The 15,682-nt window shown below is 45.6% G+C and overlaps 1 pseudogene; it reads right to left on the bottom strand.

Moving 5' to 3' along the window:
• Positions 1–11: 11 nt before the first annotated feature.
• On the bottom strand, positions 12–9,588 carry LOC143680343 (transcription factor BTF3 homolog 4 pseudogene; annotated as a pseudogene).
• Between the last annotated feature and the right edge of the window lie 6,094 nt (positions 9,589–15,682).

The raw sequence follows: 15,682 nt of genomic DNA, 5'->3' as shown, positions 1-15,682 counted from the left end.
TAAGTGAGCCCCTAAATACTCCCTGCACCTGTGTCCCTCTCGGGACCTGTGGGCTTTCTCAGGGGCACAGCCTGGCCCTGTGTAGGCTCCAGCTGCTTAAACCCAGCCTGGCAGAGAGTAGGTGGCCTTTGGAGGGAGGGGGCGGCCTGGGGGGCAGCCTGGTGGGAGGAAGGGGCAGTCTGGGGGGGAGGAGATGGCAGCCTGTGGTGGAAGGGGCAGCCTGGTGGCAGGAGGGGGTAGTCTGGGGGAGAGGGGGTGGCCTGGGCTTTTGCTGCTGTGCCAAGCTGGTGGTATATTATAAAGCAGCAGAACCCACTCTTGGAGGAGCATTTCCGTGGAGGCTGGTCACCTTTTGAGATGCCCCTTTGGTGTCTTTAAGATCCCTTAGTAGTAGAAAGCCCTCTCAGCTGTGGGCAGGAAGGAGTCCAGCTGCAGCCATCAGCACGCCTGTCGAGATCACATGCATGGACTACTTTTACATTACTATTGCATTAAGAGCTACGTTGACTTGGGCCTGCTTTGTTATTAAGCTTCTCTCTGTTCATGCATCCACCTCATCAACCCACCTGTCACTCTCTTCTTCAATAAACGCTTATGTGTGGAGCCCTTTCTTCACACACATGTCTCTAAATGTTCCAGTAGAGCCTTGGCAAGGCCTGGAAAGTCTTCACTTCAAGGAACTTACATTCAAGTGGGAACAAGTAACCAAAGAAATCAAGCAGATGATGCTGTACAGTGATGGGTGCAGGGAATACCCCAGGGGCTGGTGGAAGGGTGGCCATGTGCAGACTGCAGCCTCTGAGACAGTCCCCGGCCCTGCCTTTTCCAGTGGGATGCTTTCCACAGCCCTGAGCTGATGGCCTCCTCCCTCTGTCTCCAAAGCCAGCATCCTTCTGCTAGCTGTTCTGCAGTCCCATCTCCTCCTGCTTCTGGTGTCCCCATTTAGGGACTTGTGGTCACAGAAAGCACACCTGGGTAACCCTGCTATCTGTATTTTAGTCAGCTGATGGCCTTACTGCCTGTTTCCCACATAATCTAACAGTCACAATTTCTGGGGACTTGGGGGCTTTTATCCTGCCTTCCACAAAAACATAGCTTTCAGGATAGCTAGAAGGATTGAATGAGATAGTAAAGGGAAAATGCCCTGTAGAGCATCTGGTGCATACCAAATAATAGTTGTTGCTATTTGTTGTTTCAGAGTCTGGTTCTCACACCTAACGTGTGAAGTAAGCATGTGTCCCTACCCCCATTTTAGAGACAACTAAAGGAAGCTCAAGAAAACTTGCCTGAGGTCAGCAGCCTGGCTGCTCCAGCTCCACTCAGGATCATGGGCATGATCAAAGGAAAGTTTTGAGTGACAAAGCCATTTCTGGCTTTTGGGAAGAGACCGCAAAGCCCCCAGTGCTGTTTGCCAGGCTGTGCCAGGCTCTAATGGAGGGCATTAGTCAAACTGGAAGCAGGCTGTTCTCTTTAACCACAGAGAAAACCCCATCTCACACCCAGATGGGAAGTATCCTGCTCCTCTCACTTGCAGGCCCACTTGCACTGGACCCTCAGCTGTTGGGGCACTCATCACTTACCCCAGGAATCCCCCAGCTGAGTTTGGAGGCATGAGGGGCTCACAGTGGGATTGCCCCACCCCCATTTCCTTGTAATGTGCACAGACTATTGGAAGAGTTTGGAATGAGGTGATGTGCTCGCAGCTGGGTGTAAGGACTCGGGAACTATTACAACACATGCAGGGAAGGACAGAGAAAACAGACTGAGCTGTCCGCAACCATTCCCTGAATCCTGTGCTGGTTGCTGAGCTCAAGGCGTTCATGGCTGGGCAGACCCACAACATGCAGTCAAAGCCCACGGGCAGGAAGCATGGGCCAGGTGGGGTCTAGCCAGCAGTTCTCCTGCACAGTTGGCATAGGGGCTTGGAAGGCAAGAAATCTCCTATATCCAGAAAATTGGTTTCAGTGTCATTCTAATGCAAGTTGTGTCACCTGAATCCCCAAACTCCTCATTCCAGAGAGGGCAGGGGCAGGAAGCACCCCCGGGTGGGTGGATCCAGGTGGCAGTTATGACCAGGGTCCACTGTGACCCCTGGGGCTGACCCTTCACTCTCTAGGTTCCTGCTGTGCTCGGAACAGTTCCTGGCTAGTAGAAGACGATAAATATTTCTTTGAAGATAGATGAAATGGACCTTCTTAGAAAATGATAAAATGCTGATCGAATGCTAAGGATTTCTTAAATTTTGAACAAAGAAGTCTGTGACATAAAGACATTCACATCAGAGAGGAGGGGAGGCGCCAGCCAGGTGGCAATGAGGAAGGAAGGTGAGGGAGGCGGGTATACTCCATGGGGCACTTTGCAGGCAGTAATGATGATGTTCACAAACCTAAGCAAAGCTGGGAAAAATGTTCATCTTATTAAGTGAACAAAATATAAGAATGCTAAATCTTATAGGCTGTATTATTGCTGCTAGGTTAAAAATAATATTATTGCTGCTGGGCAAAAAAATAAAATGTTTCTTTTTAAAACTTATAGAGAGGGAAAAAATCAAAGCCTAAGGGAAAGCATTAAAATGTTGACAGGGTATTTCTCTGGCTAATATAACTGGTAGGCAGGTAATTTCATTTCCTTCTTCCTGTTTTGATGCCATTTCCAAATTCTTTTAAATGAGTATATATTACTTTTGGAATGGAAAAATTATAAGCCCATTAGAGTTGCTGCAATATTTCCTATTACGGTGTGTGCAGTGAATGTTTTCTTCATGCAATGAAGCATTTATGCTCTGACTCACTGAAGCTTGTACCTTCCTTACCAAAAAATATATCCACTTCATGTCATTGGCTTATCACCACTCATAGTGAGGTGATCAGTAGCATTAACATAAAAATATGAAAGAGATATTCTGATGTTCTCTGTGTCATTCCTTTGAAGTACTACACCCCTGTGGGATCAGACTTGCTTTAGTAGCATAAGGGCTCCCTTATGTAAGGTCCTTCCCATGTCCCAGGAACCACACAAGCATTGCCAGATGGGACTCATACAATGCCTGCAGCTGCTGCGGTGTACAAGGGATGAACTGATGCTAAGAAGGATTAGTCACAGAGTCAAAGTCACAAAACCAATCGTAAGCTACAAAACCAGGGTATGGAGCCAAATCTTTTGTCTCTGGTGCCTATTTCTGTCATTCATGCATTCATCATTCTCAAACAGAGAATGCAGGCTTTTCCTTTTGTAAAGGATTTAATGCACAGCTTGCTGAGCAGCTGTGTGAATACATGACATTCTCAAGGGGAAGTGCTAAGGCAAGTGTGAGCAGCCATTGGTGTGTGCAGCCATTGGTGTGAGCAACCATTGGTGTGAGCTGCCGTTGGTGTGAGCTGTCCTCACTGGCTCAGTGAGGGATGCCCATGGTAAGGGAGGCAGTTAGCACCTGCCCTCCATGAGTGTCACAGTGTGGCACAGCTGAGTGTGCACCACCCTTTACACTCTTCCCTGCTGAAAGCTGCTGCTGGTGAACATCAAGGTCATGTGCTGCAGCCTCTTCATGCCTTGTGGGGCTATGTTCACTCAGACCACAGTAGAGCAAGGTCTTGGGGTCCTGCCAGAGTTCCTGGGACATCCTTGGGCCTCTGAGAACTGATTCACTTGGTTGGATGTTCACAGGTTGTGCAACTGCACCCTCCTGTAGCCACACTGGGCTCTAGGCCAGCCCTGGCACCGCCTGCTCCTTGCCACCCACACTCACCAGCCTGGGGAAGCAGGCCCGCCCCACTCTGCAGATGAGGCCAATGAGTCTGCAAGAACTGAGGTGGTCTGTCCAGGGATGCAGGATTGGTGAGGAGCAGCCTGGGGGTGGGAGCCCACATTGTCCACTGCAGAGCACTGCTCCTTCTCACACAGTAGGCCACCCCCACACAAGGACTGCCCTGGGACCCCTGATCACAGAAAGGCCCCAGGGACACCAAGTGTCTCTTCACACAGCCAAGGACAGCCCAACCTTCTATTTTGACTTTTTGAGCTTCCTAAGATTTAACCTTAATATAATGTCAAAAGCATCAATTCACAACTGCCCAAAAGAGGAAACCAAGTGTCCATCAATACATCAATGGATAAACAAAATGAGGCACACACGCAAAATGGAATATTATTCAACTATTAAAGGAAGGATGTTCTGATAGGTGCTGAACCCACCTCACCTGAGGGCAGTGAGCAAGGCACATAAGGACAGATGCTGCATGGTTCCACAGATGAATAGCAAATTTGTTGTGGCAGAAAGTAGATGAGAGGTTACCAGGGGATGGGGGAAGGCAGGGGTGTTTCTCAGTCACATGGAGTGTTTGTCAGTATAAACAAACACAAGCAGATAAAGAAACACCAAAAGAACAAAACAGAGCTGTTCCCACCTGTTCCTGCAGTTGTGCTTGTGTTGATTGTTCAGTTTGTTCACCTACCTGATGAGGGAGGTGCAGCCACAGGTGCTGACAGGTGGGCCTTACCTGTGAGTCTTGGTACCCTGCTGCAGCTGCACATCTGCCTCTGCCGGGAACCACAGTGCTGTGCATGCACTACCATCCACGCTCACTGCCACATCATGGCTTGGAAGGTTCTCAGCACTAAAACTATTGCTGTGCCCCACATAACATTAAAATAAAAACAGTCATGAACCATAAAATAAATGGAAGTCTCATACATTCCAAGTCTGGTGCTATTTTTGAACACTTAAATATAAATCTCTCCAAGAAAGTTTGTTTTTGTAAATAAGCCAGTTTTGCTGGAATTCCAATTATGAGGCTCATGGTATTAATATTGAAAACTTCAACACAAATTAATCAGATATTTTTCAGTACAATTATTCAATTAACTATTGTTTCATGTATTATCATAAAGTGTAGCTCAATTCAAACACACACGTGCACACATGCACACACACGTACATGCACATGGTGCACTCATACACATGCACACACATGCACAAGGTGCAGTTACATGCATGCAAACACATGCACAGGGTACACTCACACACATGCACACACATGCACAGGTGTACACTCACACATATGCACACACATGTGAACAAATGCACACACATGAACTTGCACATGGTGCAGTCACATGCTTGCATGCACTCACGTGCACACATGTTCACACAGGCACACACACAGCACACACACATCTTGGCTGGAGCTCCTCATGAAAACTTCCTGAAGCCCCAAATGTGCAGCTGTCTGCCCAGCCCAATGCACCTAGTTTTAGGTCCTATAAATGAAGGAAATGACGTCCGTCTATGAGGACTTTATCCTTCTGAAAATCAGTGTCTATTGTCCATATGATTTGTGCCAGTTCTGGTACTAAGAAATTCATATTTCTCAGATCACGAAATCTTCAAAACTGGCATTAAAGGATCTTATCATGATTCCTTCTTATAAGTGAGAAAATTAAAAATCCAAGAAGGAAAGGAAACTACCCAAAACACAGCACATTTGTGGCCAAACAGGATATCTGAGTGGGGCCTTTCTGACACCAGCAGAACCCTCTTTTCCCACATCCTGGACTTAGCACTTCCTTGCAGCTGTTGAGTGATCTCATGCACAAGAACAGCCAGGACAGTCATCACGTGGGCCCCAGCCCTTCTTCCAGGGTGTAGGGTGAGGCAAGTGTTCCTGCAAAGAGCCAGATATTAAATATTTTCAGCTTTGTGGCCCATAGAGTCTCTGTTGCAACTTATACACTCTGTCCTAGTAGCAAAATCAACCTTGGATGCTGTGTAAATGGACAGGCATGGCTGCCAGCCCACCAGTGTTTGCCAGCTCCTATTTGGAAGTATCCTGAGGTAATTTCCAGCTGATGAGCTGCGAGTAGGAGTCACAGTGTCAGCTCCTTTAGAGATTCCTTAGGAGGGTGTCATCTCATCTCCTCCCTTCACTTCATCTTGCTTCCCGGAGCCCACATGCCACTCCCCAGCACTAGGTGGAAACCCAACCACAGCAGAGGTGGTGGAGAGTGACCTGGGAAGAGTCTGGCTCCCTGAGAGCTTCCTGGAGTGTTTGCCTCTTGGCTGCACAACCTTGAGAGAGAAATGTACTTCCCGCTCAAAGCCATGGTGATTTGGGGGTTCTCTTCCCTCACAGCTGAAACTGAGCCTCGTTAATGCATGACTCAGGACAGGCTGATGGTGGATGTTTGATGGAATCCATCTACTTTACAACTTTTAAAAACCTTCCTTCCCTCCTTTCTTCTCTCCCTCCTCTTTGCCCTTCCTTTTTCTTTCCACCTTTCCCTCCCTCTCTTCCTCCCTTCCACTTTGAACAAATGCTTAACAAAGCTTTAGGACTTGGAGGCGTAATTGTGAGCAAGACAGATAACGCCTGTGCCTTCAGGAGCTACAGACAAGAAGTCACAAGCACAACTCATTTCATTTCTCTGCTCTGCAGGGGATGTTTCATTCACTCACCCATCCACCTGTCCATTTGTCCATCCATCCATCCGTCCATCCATCATCCCATTTTTGAAAATGTTATGTCTTCAGATCTTGGTTCTGCATTATCTTGCTATGCTTATCCCTCTTGGTCACTGTCTTCCCCTGTGGTCTTTATTTTTAAAACAATACAATGCCAGGGATTCGAGGGTAGCTCAGTGGTAGAATTCTTGCCTATTATGAAGGAGACCCAGGTTCGATTCCTGGCCCATGCACTTCCCCCCAAAACAAATAAGCAAGTAAAGAAAAAAAAAAACAAACAGAAAAACCAACAAATGGTGCTGCAGTAATGGAACACTCACATGGAAAAAGAATGAAATGTGACTCCTGCCACATAACACATAAGAAAAAAATGAGACCATGCCCCTGTCATGGTCAGGTTCATGTGTCAACTTGGCCAGGTGGTGGTGTCCATTTGTCTGGTTGGGCAAGTGCTGACCTGTCTGTTGCAATGAGGAGATTTCATAGAATTAAATCATGATCACATCAGCTGCAAGCACAGCTGATTCCATTTGTAATCAGCCAAGGGGAGTGTCTTCTGCAATGAGTGATGCTTAATCTAATCATTGGAAGCCTTTTAAGGAAGATTCAGAAGAGACAGTCTCTCTTCCTGCTTAGGCTGGCAAGCCTCTCCTGTGGAGTTTGTCCAGACCCTCCACCAAAATTGTCAGCTTCACAGCCTGCCCTGTGGATTTTGGACTCTATGTTCCCATGGTTACATGAGACACTTTTATACATTTTGTATCTGTGGATATTTCCTGCTGATTCTGTTTCTCTAGAGAACCCTGACTTATACAGCCCCTCAACTGCTTACAACCTTTCAAGGGCTTCCCATAACACTGAGAATAAGATCTGCCAACTCCACCCCATGCCGTGTAGCATTGGGTTAGCACCTGGCTGGGCACATGATAGATTTTCAATAAATATCTGCCAGGTGCTATGAGGTGAGCAAAGCTATTCCAGCCCTGATAGCTGGTTTATTTCAATTCCTCATCCCCAGCTAAGCATGTGCATGTGCAGAGGTAGGAATGAGGTAAAGGAGAAGGGGAGGTGGGTCCAGCATCTCATCCTCACTGGTGATCAAGGTTTGGGTGGAAACCAAAGGCTCCTGAAGCCTGGGGTGGAAGACAGAGACCCCACAACAGCTCCCGTGTGTCCTGGGGCAGGTCCTGCCCCCTGGCCTGGCTTCCTCGACTGTTGGGTGTGGCAACACTACTTCACAGCTTCTGGAGGGGCTGGGCGCACCTCGGGCATGAGCATTTATGCAGTGCCTAGCAAGGTGTGCCTGGTCCACTCCCCTGGGTGCCTATTCAGTCTCCATCCCAGACCCTCCTCAAACCTTCAAGCACTTGCAGCCCCTCAGGTTATCCCCAGAGTACAGCTGCAGGACAATTCCTCTGCTTCCCATTGGTCAGGCAGTGGGATGGTTTGCAAAGGCCCCTCATCCTGTTGGAGCCTCCCCTGGTCCCGAAGCAGCCCAAGGAGGCCACGTCAGTCACAGAGTCGCAAATGAACCCAGGGCCGGCAGAGGCTGCTCAGCTTGCAGGACGGGCACTCTCTCCAGTGGGCACCCAAGGCTCTGCAGCAGGCACATGAGGCAGCCAGCCACCTGGTTTCCCTGGCCTGTGGCATTCAGGGCACCTCAGGGACCCAGTTTTTCTTAGAAGATAAGGGAATGCTACTTTCAGAAGGCAAGACCTTGCTGTTGAGGGGTCCATGGTCCAAAGGGAAGAAACACACCTTGTTCTTGTGCTTCCTCTCCAATGGCACCACTGCCAGTGCTTGCCATGCCAGGCAGTTTACATGTCTTGTCTCCTGAAAACTCCCCAGGATATGGACACTCAGTTTCCTTTTTTGAGATGAATGGCATGTCCACCACACAGCCTTTACGTGGGAGCTTTGTAATTGGAGTTAGTGCTAAAGCCTGAGTGTGAAGAGCTAAGCAATACCTCAGAGAATTGAGCTTAGAGAGTGTTAAATATGGTGTGTAATGTGCACCTATCAAGGGCTGCAGGGGCACATGACTTGGTGTCTACCCTGTGAATTCCCCTCTTGAAGATGAGACTGTGCCTTCAGCACAAATAAGATGCAGACCTAGAAGCTTAAGAGTTACTGTGACAAACAAATAGAAGGACCAGTTCCCTTAGTTCTCTGGGACAAGAACTGCCTGCTGCCCATTCTTGCACATTTAGTGCCTAGCACAGTGCCTGGCACAGCTGATGTCAGGCTCTCTGTGCCAGGCTGTGTAAGCTGAACTGTCAGCTGCCCAGCTGTGGCTACCCATCTTTATAGATGACATGATGCATGCACCCCAGAGCTGCCTTCCTTGACATTGAGTTCCACCTCCACCCTCCCTGTCATTCCTTACAACACCTCCTTCTTGGGCACTAACATTCCCACCTCCTTTTATTTATTTATTTTTTTAATATGAAGATTTGTTCTGTTTCTACTAAGGGCAGGAGGAGGATAAATAGAACTGTTTCCAATTTGTTCTCCTCTGTACACACACAAACCCACATGCACACACATGTACACACACCCAAAACACCCCAACAGAAAACAAATAACAAAAATCAAAATCCAAAACACCCTCAAACTGCACCAATGTTTCTTATTTTGACCAAAAGAATAAATCCTGAGAGGAAGGGCAAAATGCAGAATCAAATGACTGAAAATGCTGAACAAACTGCATTCTTAGTATACAAAATATTTCTATCACTGAACTAGTCATAGGCTCCCTGTGTTCTCTGTGTCTGTAAAACTTTAGAACCACATAGCTGCTCTGTGCATGCCAACATCCAAAACCAGGAAATATGTTAGCTGCAGACTTTGATGCCTCCTCAGCATTTCCTATGAGAGCTGGGACACCACAGTCCTCTCCATCGGTGTCCTCTGGTTTTGAGCATGGCTGTCCAACACTTGCCAAGGAAACTGTCCTGCTCACTCCCTGGACTTGTTATGCTGTCAGAACCAAGCTGACCTCCTATTCCAGCGAGCATTTCTGAGATGGTTTCAGCTTCTACCTGACTGGGAATTGCAAAGGTATTAGCAGAGGGGGCGGCCTGGGCCTTGGGACTGTTGGAATGAATAACTGTCCCATCCTCTTTAATCATGCTCACCTCATGGGTACCAGCTTTGCTCTTCACAGCCAGGCTTTTAAGGAACTCTGAAGCTGTCTGTCACCAGCTGCAGCTGTTCTAGGTACCACCTTCTTCTTTCTGCCCACTGTATCCTTGCCCCTGTCTGAACCTGAGCCTGAAGTTTTCATGACTCATGCTGTTGGTAGATGTGAGGCACGAGGCCCCCAATGGTGGCATGTGGTGAGAGGTGGACAGCTGCCACCCCTGTGTTCCTCTTATACCAACCCTGCAACTGCATTGTTCCACTCAGATACTCCAGGGTGACCCCCATCAATGCCCTAGCCCCGCCCCGACTGCAGAGTCCCTTTAGCCATGTCAGCGGATATGGTCAAAGGTTCTGGGATGAGAAGGGGACATTAGGGGTCCGTTATTTTGTCTATCAAGGGGCTCTGCTTTATCTGCTTCCTAATTTCCCATATTCAGCCTCTAGCTTAGATTTTGTCTGAAGGACAGCCCTGAAGGAGCAGGGCTTGGGGGTGGGGGCTTGTTTGAAATGTCAGTTCTCCAGGTTACCTACAGCTTGGACACCATAAAAGGCTCTTTTCTTTCAGAAACTCAAGATTGTCACTCCCATGAAGTCCTCTGTGGACTAAACAGAGATTCTCTTCTGGAATGTGCAGCTCACTCATTAACATTTAAAATAAGGTACCCAAAGGGTTCACAGCCCCAGGGGGCCGGGGAACCGTCTCCTGCACCCCCATCCCATCACACCCCTGGAAGAGGAAGGCCAGGAGGGGAAAGCTCACTGACTGGCGACCGTCACGCCCTCCATAAACAATTTCACCTACAGCAGTCCTCAGGACTGTGGATGCTGCCACCCCCATTGGGGGGGACATATGGGAGCTGCCCGAGCACACAGGCACTGAGGAGAGCTGGGAGGAGAGCCTGGGTCTGCCCTACTTAAATAATAGAAAATGGGGAAAAATCTGACCAGAGTCTATTCCTGAGCTCATAGACACTGTAACGAAATTCACAGGTCACGTACAATAAAATCTCTACTACAGAACCCACCAGCATCACTCCATGAAATAAATAATTAGGAAGAGCTTGACTAATACAGTCCATTTGTTTAATGTATGCTGGAACATGCCTTCTTTTCCACTTGTTTATTGTTTTCCTTTTAGACCAAATTATCTGGATAATTGTGTCAATTTTCCACTTTACTCTTTCAGTTTAAACATAACCATAGCTTGCTGTCACTCTCAAAGGGAAATTGGACAGCAAACAACCTAGCAGAGATTAGACCAGTCATTACTCAGAGAAAGAGAGGGCCTGGTAAATAATATAATTCCAGCCAAACTAAGAGCCTTGGTTTTCAGTCACAGAGTGAGGAAGCTTAATTGAAAATGGTGTTTGAAAATGGACAAAGAGGGAGTAATAGGTAGGAGACTATTTAGAAATAATGGCAAGGAGCTGAACTTCCTATTCTTGTACTTATATTTACTTTTATTTTCTTAGAAAATTAAGGGAACAAATAAATGGCATAACAATGTACCTTTAAAACAGCAGCTGCAACCCTCCAAGTGGATTTCAAAAGAAACCCTGGCATAATAGAATCCTGTCAATTCAAACTCACCCAAATGGCATATGTTAAGAAAAAAATGTCCAATATTTAGAAGTAAACAAAGAATTACTGCAAATACTGTATAACCTTCCAATGTACTACTGGAACATTCATTGTCTTGTAGGCACACCCAAGGATTGTCTAACTTTCTGGGGAGTTCTTTGACCTATTACTCACTATTGATTAGGGTCCAGACTCTGAGACCTTACATGCTAATTTGTAGACTTCTTTCCAGTAACGATGTAAATGATTTCTGTCTGGTAAAGAAGGTTACTACAAAATTTAAGTTTTTATTAACCTGTAGGATATGAATCAGTGTTGATTGTTTCCATGTTGGGTTAAATAAATCTTTGACACATGCTCTTTTTATGTTTGCAGCTCTTCGAAAAACATATTTGGATAGATAGAAGACCTATAAATTTATAGGGCTAGGCAAGCATATAAATGTAATAGATACAGGAAGTAGGATAATACAGTAAGGAGTGGGGTGGTAGGGAGAGGACAATGCACAGGTTATTTCCAGTCTAAATATTCCAGAAGATTGTTGCCAAATGGGATTTCCACCCAAATATTTACAAATCTTGTTTTTTTAAGAGAATACAAACAAAATTTGAATTTTTACATGGAATTTGGTGTGTAGGCCCAGATCACCTAAGGTTGGCCAACCTCTGCTTCTGACTCACTATTCTAGCCTTGCCATGCTGCTAAGTACTTCTCCTCTTGGGTTCCATATTCTCAGGCTGACCCACCCCATCCTCACTGAGCACCTTTGGTCATTGGACCAAAGTTAAATTGTCACTTCTGGTACAGAGCCGTCTCCACCTTACCAAGTGTACCATTAAATCAGTAAGATCTTGATAACTTTGATTTAGCCTTGTTTAACATTTTAAAAGAAAGCATGGTTTTCAGTAGAAGTTCATGAGAAAATCTGAAAGGATAAGAATGCAAAGCACTGGGTTACCCAGTGTTCTTGGTATAAGAATCATGCTTTTAACTTTTTGAAAAATACAATTTGACACATTTGTTCCTATAATTCTATGATTCTTTTTCTTCCCCACTAGGCCTTGGATTTTCAAGACCATAAACATTTTTCTATACTTTACTGTTTTACCTTAAGCACATACCACATCATAAACAGACAATTATTGAGTAAGTGAATAATTGAATTGTCTTTGGATGAGGTTTTACTGTCCAGAAAACTTGAAGGGACTTTGCCTCTTATGAGACTGAGATAAGGTCCACATTTTCATTGCTATTTTTCTGTACTATTTGTAATAATTAGAATAAGAAGCTGTGGGCATTAGAAAGAAAATGGAGAGTTTCATGGTGTGACAACAGAAAGATGGGTCTATGTGGTTTCTGAAACTTTAAGTTTGGGAAATCTGGCTTCACACTCCACCATTTACAAGCATTTGATATGTAGTTCAAACTACTACAGGTTTAAGATATTCTGTTCCCTTATTACTAAAATAGGGAGTTACAAAATTCATGTACCTAAGTTCCTTGCAGATAGTAAGTAATGTCACAAAGTGCCTCTCGAGTCAGAGATGAAATGGATTTTGTATTTTTCACTTGGTTTGACCATTAAACACCTTTTCCCTCACTTTCTTTTTGCCATCACCTTCCACCTTTCTGTGAAGATCCTATTCTGTACGTTTTCATTTCCTCTCTCACTTTCCCCAGCCCAAGGGAGCACTTCCCATAGCCATTGCCTTCAGTTCCCCTCACTCATCCCGGTGATGGGTCAGAGATAAGCAGCAGTCACTCACGGAGGGCACATTAGTGAATGCTTGGGCCACAATGACCTCCAAGGCAGACTTCCTTATGGACTGGCTACTCTGGGAAGATAGGGGCAGGACTGTTGTACTGGCCCAAGGGGTGGGTCTCTGCTTGAGCCACTCAATGACCAGTTCCTGGGACCCCAGGGCTTCACAGGAGAAAGCATTGCTAGGTGTGAAGCAGGAGAGCTATGTAGTTGAAGTGTCAGATGTCAGGCAGCTTTAAGTGATGAGCAGTGGGCCCAGATGATGTGATTGGAAGTGACGGGATGATGGAGCCTGTGAAGACTGATGACAAGCTTGGTCACAGGACATAGGGAAGAAAATGGCAGCCTCATGTGATGGTGGGTGGGAATTTTAGTATTATAATGAGGTCTAGGTGACTTGAGGGTTGAAGTCTAAGCTCTTGTGCTCGTCCAGTGGGCCCACCTTGGTTAGACCCAGCTTCAGTTATAAAGATAGCTTTGGACTTGGGATGGGTTAGTCCAAGGCTGGCCCAAGACCCTTCATGGATAAACATCAGGGTGGTCTTCAGTGACCACAAGACTCCAAAGTTGAAAACCTGGATAAATGGGTACAAGGAGCAGTCACAGGGTTTTCACAATCACAAGGTCACAATCATTTTCAGAGATCAAAGCAGTTGAATTACAGTTCAAATATTTCAGATATTTCCCTCTGTCTACTCCAATATACCAGAAGCAAAAAGGAATATCTATATAATGATTCAGCACCATAATCATCCCTCAAATATTAACTTCTTGATTAAAACTTCCTGGGGACCATTTTGTCCAATAAATGGGGAAAATTTCTATGAAGGGTGTGGTGAAGAAGAGATAAACAGAACAAAATAGGATTAATTTTCATCTGGGATTGGCCTCATCATGGGATTTCCCTGTTACCTGGGTCAATAATTCTTATTTATTTATTTTATTATTTGTGTCATTATTTCCTGGTTTTCTTTGCTTAAATGATTTTAAGTTGGGTTCTATCACTTGTTAACAAATGACTTCTATCACAGTGGACATTAAATATGGCAGGAAATTTCATTGTTTTGCTTTAAAAGCCAGACAAATCATCAATTACTTTTCAGAAATAGCTAGAGAGAAAGTTCACCTTAAGTCAGATCATCATTATCCCGCAAAGAACCATTTGATTTTTCTCTTTTGGTCATGGAAATGCAAGTGGAGTAAGTGTCCTTCACTGGAGAAGGAGAAGTTCAAATCTGCAAATGGGGCCAGTCATGGGAGTGGATGGCCTGGAGCTTCGGGAAGGAGAGTGAATGTTGAAGAACGAGGTAGACTAGTACAGCTCTCTGTTCTTGAGACATGGGCTGGCAGATTGAGGAAAATGATGACGGATTATTCGCAGCACTGGCCCTGATTGGTACCTGACCTTCTGTAGCCCTTTCCCTTGAGTGCCCTCCTACACAGAGCCCAAACTTGGCCATCTGTCCTGCTCTGGTCAAAGGGAAAGTAGCAAGTGTGACATAAGCAGAAGTGTGAAAAGCACCTGCATGTCTGTGCTTCCTGGCTGCTCTTATAACCCTGCTGCCGAGTGAGCAAGCTCAAGCTGATGGAGCAGTCACACATGGCCCAGGGGGCCCCACCTCTCCTGACTCACTATTTCCCAAACCTACCCTCCCAACCCCCAGACACAAAGCTTTCTAGCAAATCTTTCCCTAACCAAGAATGTATGTATGAACCAGATGAGACCAGCAGAACTACTCAGTTGAACCCAAACTCCCAACCATAGACTCCTAAACTAAGTAGTGGAATCACTTTAAATCATAGAGTTGAGGGATGCTTTGTTGCACAGCAAAGATTAATGAATACAAGGCTGCTTGTGAACATGTGTGGCTGAGAATAGAGGTTTTCAGAGTCCCCTGCTACAGTGCTCTGCTTTGGGGAACACTGACTGTGAGGACAGCCATGGAGCCCAAGCGTGGGGCCCCAAGATGGTCTAAACAGAGCATGCATCCAGAACACACCTGCAGCAAGTGGGGACAAAGCTGTGTGCTGAGTGTTGCAGGGCTGGTCTGCACCTGCCATAGTGTTTCCTAGCCAGAAATCACTAAAGGTGGGTCAGACTCTAGATCCTTCTCCGCTCAGTAGTTGTAAGACACATCTAAAGTCTTGTGGGACAAGTAAACCACTGTCTATCTGGATACTTCAATGTTAAGTAAAGCAGGTTCTAATTGAACATGTACATATTGCAATGATAACTGAAATATGAGATGCAACCATACTTGAGAGTGCATTGAACTGTTCAAAGAATCTTGTGTGTAAGTAAAGGGAAATGAAGCAAAGGTCAGCAGAAGCTTTTTTAAATTAAATTAAATTAAATTTTTTATGATTATTCTATTCTACATATATAATCAGCAATTCATAATATCATCACATAGTTGCATATTCATCATCATGATCATCTCTTAGAACATTTGCATCAATTCAGAAAAAGAAATAAAAAGAAAACAGAAAATAATTTCTACACGCCATACCCCTTACCCCTCCTTTTCACTGATCACTACCAGCAGAAGTTTTTAATTCTAAATGAAAGCCAGTAGGGAAGGAGAGAAGGAGAAATAAGACTTTGAGTGCTGGCAGTTAACATTACCCCATACGTGGAGGGGACAGAGATCACTTCATGACATACTTGAGGCCCAAGGAACACAGGCAGATGTGAGCTAAAAGAGGGTGGGGCATGGAAAGAAAAGAGAGATTCAACT

Source organism: Tamandua tetradactyla, chromosome 4 (genome assembly GCF_023851605.1).
Source record: "Tamandua tetradactyla isolate mTamTet1 chromosome 4, mTamTet1.pri, whole genome shotgun sequence".
NCBI lineage: Eukaryota > Metazoa > Chordata > Mammalia > Pilosa > Myrmecophagidae > Tamandua > Tamandua tetradactyla.
The sequence above is the reverse complement of the archived record's forward strand: the minus strand, read 5'-3'. Positions and strand labels throughout refer to the sequence as shown.